Genomic DNA, 5,297 nt, shown 5'->3' on the forward strand with positions numbered 1-5,297 from the left:
AAGGTAGCCTTAGAGGTGCCTCCTTTACGAAACTTTCTTTTCCCACCCCATGGATCCTATAAAAAATCTAGAATTGACAAAAATGTCTTTTGGATTTTAGTGTTCGGATTCTTGAATTTATGACAACCACAATGAACTAGACCTCTCTATTAAATAAGATGAAATTCAATATTTCATACGTCAAATACCAACAATAACTTGTGAATAATTGAAAACATTAATTAAATACAATCAAAATCGTAAATCTTACAAAATAGTTACTTCTTTATCAGGCTCAATCATATATACAATGATCTCATAAAATTTTCTAAGATGAATCAAGTTTGAACAAATAAAACCAATAAATTTGAATAAGGTAATGTCTAACTCGATTGGCCAAATATTAAGAACATAATTTTTATTTCATTGTCGTTTTAAAGTTGCATATTGTAAACCAAACACGTCAATAATTATCAACTATTCCACCCGTCTCATAAAAACCGTCTCATTTGTATTTTTTTTTATGTTTCAAAATAAATATTTCTTTAAAATATCAATACAATATTTATTATTATTTTTCATTACTATATCCTTATTTATTAACTTTTACTCTTTTCAACAACCCCCAACTATAATAAAGTAAATAATATATTAAAATTAATACATCTAATTATTTTATTAAAAACTACATAGAACTCAAATAAAATATTTATTATAAAATAGGAGAGTAACAAATAATAATATTCAATATTAACCACCATTCTTGTGTCACGATGGTTGGGAGAAAATTCATGTGATCTAATTGATACTTTAGATCATACAATATAACATCAACATTGATGCGAAAATATGAAGATGAGTCATTTTGTTATAGTCAATTATATCTAAGTTAGAGTTTATTCTAATTAGGTACTAAGTAAGAATAGTTATGTATTTTTTCAACGTGAATTGTAAATTAACCAAACACAACATTTTATACAAATTCATGTACATAGAAAGAGAAGGTGAAATCTAGACCACTTAAGAATTCAATAATACATTTAATATTATAGAATTCAGAATGTTAAAACCCCTATACATCCTTCAAACTATAGAATTCAAAATTGTATGATATAGTGTCGGGGTTCATAACTTTGATAATTACAACGGTAAATTACACAAATAATAACCTAAAAAATATTTGAAAATATTTAAATTAAAAATAATCAAAATCATATATATTATAACATGTCAAGATGAATATCACTTAACATGTCAAAATAATATATAATGTAACATATCAAAATGAAGATGAAAGGAATTGCTCTTCCCATCCTCAGTGGTGAAGAGTTACCCTTAAGAAATTCGAAAATTTCTTTGAAATAATACGGAAGTTAACTTTTGGACACCCTCATACACACTAAAACACTTCATAAATGAGTCACCATCATTTTATAAAAAATTAATACTGAAGTTAACCTTCGCATTAATAAAAGAGTGAGTTTATAGGTTAAGTTAGATACTAATCAAAATAAATTGGACACATTTCAATAAATCTTATATAATTCAATCAAACAAGACATTGATCACAAAATACAATCAAAATATTATATGTAATTCAATCAAACCATACATTTATGTAATTCAATCAAAATACCATATATTAAGTCAAAATACAAACCATACATTGTTCACAAAATACAAATGATGAAAATTACTACAGGGATTTTTGTTCCTTGGCTATTATGACCTCTAAAGTGTCCCTTCTCGGAGTGTATTCACACACATACACGCACACGCACACACACATGCACACGCACACGCACGCACACGCACACGACACACACACGCACACGCACACGCGCACGCACACGCACACACGCACACACGCACGCGCACGCGCACGCACACGCACACGCACACGCACACGCACACGCACACGCACACGTATGTATTTTTAACTTATTCCAAATTGTATGTATTTTTAACTTATTCCAAATTGTAGCCTTTAAATTGAATCTAATCTAATTGTTAATTAAGTAAAAATAATAACTAACCATTAGATTAGTGATGACTTCTCAGCTAGTGTAGCGATAGTGTCACAGTAATAACATATCGAATCCCCATGGACTACTTTTTAACAAGACAAAAAGCGTGTAATGCATAAAAGATAGTAAATGGGGAGGGGGAGTTTCAAGATCAAATGCGAAAATAAAACCAAGTGTTCAGATAGAATTATGAAACCAGTTAGGTTGTGTATAGAATCCCATATTTCTCTATTATTTATGTTTGATGCCTTACATGAATAATCTTATCACTATAATCCCATGACGAATTAACAAAACCGTTATAACCAATCCTTTGTGATATAGCTCACTAATTACTACTCATAGTTTCATATCCCTAGTCCACTAGCGTAAGAAGGATTAGGCGATGCAACAAAGCGTTGATTCACTAGCCACTACTCAGAGTTTTCTATCCCTATCTAACCAGCGTAAGCATGACAACTGCCTTAGGTCCAACACATAGACTAATGTTCAGTGTTCCCTATGAGCCCAAAATCATATTAAAAAAGTATCTCACATAAAAAGAATTTTGAACAAGAAGAAATTGAATAGAATTATAGATAAAAGAATTCATATAAAGTCAAATTGACATATTACCCAACAATATTGAAACAGGTTCGTCAAACACAACCTAGCCTTTAAGAGTTTAGATGCTCATAATTTAAAATACAATACCAAAAACAATTAAGAATAATTACATATGAGATTCCTTGGAGGATTTTTCTCCAATGACTTCAATCTTAAAATCACCTCTGATACTGTAAAACTCGTACTCCTTATGCCAAAATTCGTCACCCATGAAAAAATGCAGAAAATCCTCTTAAAAAGCCTTCAGAATTGACTAGAATGCATCCGAAAAGCCCAAAAAAAAGGACCATTGCACGCGTGATAAATTACATTGGACGCGCGATGCAACTGATACATCATTATCGTGTGCGTGATGCTGGACGTGATTATTCCAGTAGTTGCATGTTTTTGCTCCCTTTTACCTGATTTTTCACTAAGTCATATTTCTTCGCACTTAGATATTTTTTCCTCATTCTTTGACATTTATTCTTCATTTTTGATCATATTTAACTTGTTTTGATCATTTCTTCAGCAGTATTCATGCAATGACGAACTGTCATCATAACCCCAAACTTGAATTGTTGTTTATCTTCAAGGACTTGTCTGCAACTACATATTTCAATAGAAAACTAGTTGCATAATCACAATTGAACATCACCATATGATTTTTTCTTTATCTGACCATCGTTCTAACTTCTAATTTCCATCCGATAAATTCGGTAAACATCCTCAAACTTTGACGAGTACTCAACCTATCTCTCATCTCACCTTGATTCACTCAATGTATAAGATAATCTATCAATCAACATGCCAAATCGTTTATGCTTAGCTTGATCATGTTCTAATATAATTCATTAAAGAAACCAAAACACAGACATTTGATGACTTTTTAGGTTGTATCTTGGCTTATGTTCGGGTAGGATATATTTGGGAAAGTAGGTTTAAACCTTTGGAGTTAGGTGCCTAGTTCTCTTTCTATCATCATACCCTTTTGTTCCTTCTTGATGGTACTAGAGATTTTTCTATTGTGGTCCTTATTATGCTTGTCATTCTTTTACTCCTTTTTTTGAAGAAATATCTTTTTCCACTTCTTATTTTCTCACAATTTTTGAAATTTTGACCAATTTTCTATAGTACCCCAACTCCAAACTTAAAAATTTACTCACTTCCAAGAGCAACTCAAAACTTAATATTTTTTATACAACTTAAGAACTACAATTCTACCTAACTCCAAATAGAGGGTGAAAAGATAAGATCTTTCAAGTCATACAACTAAAAGTAAGACCAAGTCACCGAAAGAAAGACTAAGCTCAAAGTGGCTAGAAACATATATATTTATTACTATAGGGTGGCTAAAAGGCTCAAAGTTATAAAAAAATAACTGCCTCAACGTGTGTTAATAAATCAAGACAAATTTAATCAGAAATAGTTCAAATCAGATAAGTCAATAATGCATGGATACACTCAATAAGAAAGAATAGTGAATAATGAAATTTATTTGGCTCACACCTTACTAGTTGAGGTATCTGAAGGTTGAGTACAAGTCCTTTTATTCTTTTCTCATCCTTTGCTTTCAAGTTGTGAGTTTATTTCCTGATGATCAAGTTCCTATTGGTTCATTTGTTCAATGTTAAAGTGATAAACTTGTAAATCTGAAAAAAAACACAACTATGAACTCACTCATTACGGACAACATATAAGTAATGGTATAGCATATTCGAGTGGCTAATTCTTTTTATGGAAGGTCTCGAATAACATTATGTTTATGCAAAACAAAATAAAATAGGTTATAACCGATGAGTTGACTCCCACTCAACGCTTCTTTTTCGTCATTAGCTTGATGCCCAATGCCTAAGGCATGTCAGGCGCAAGAGATACCCTTGTGCCAATCAATTCACTTGTTTTCATTCCTTTATCAACCTTACTACAATTTTATTCCAGTTGGTAGAATGTCTATAGTTCATCCATATATGGTTTCCATTCATACACATTAAACACCACCTTTTCCTTGTTGGATTTCAAAACAAGTTCACCTGTCTCCACATCTATTAACACTTTCCTGTTTCCAATAATAGGCGTCCAAGAATAACTGACCCTCATGAATCTTCTTTCATGTCAATTACCATAAATTTGACGGGAAGGTTAAATCATCGACATGCTCTAACACATGTTGTACAATACAAAGCGCATGAGTAACAAATGAATTAGATAAAGTGAGAGTCATATTACTCGGTAAGATGTCTCCTATTTTCAATTCTTTAAACTTATTCAACAACATGACATTGATACTCGATCATAAATCACATAAAGCATGTGGGATCTTCACTCCACCAATGGTACAAGCGATGACGAACTTTCCTGGATCCGTCATCTTTAGTGGCAATGCTTGAGGCACCGCCATCTCATCTTTCTCTATCACGTTCACCTGCTCTTTTACCAACTTCTACTTTGTCCCCTTTAGCAATGCTTGTATAAGTATAGAAAACTTGAGAATTAGTTCTAAAACCTCATGAAACAAAATACTTACCTGAAGTGTATATAAAATCTCTTTAAACTTTGCAAACAATCCTGCCTCATCTTCCTTTAAACGTTTCTTCTTAATTATAGGATATGGCAGTTTGATGTAATAAGGTAATTCTAGTTTTGACTCATTTAATATCTACTTCTTGGTTCTTCTCCAAGGGGAGTTTTTATCTATTAATTATT

This window comes from Lathyrus oleraceus, chromosome 4 (genome assembly GCF_024323335.1).
Source record: "Lathyrus oleraceus cultivar Zhongwan6 chromosome 4, CAAS_Psat_ZW6_1.0, whole genome shotgun sequence".
Lineage (NCBI taxonomy): Eukaryota > Viridiplantae > Streptophyta > Magnoliopsida > Fabales > Fabaceae > Lathyrus > Lathyrus oleraceus.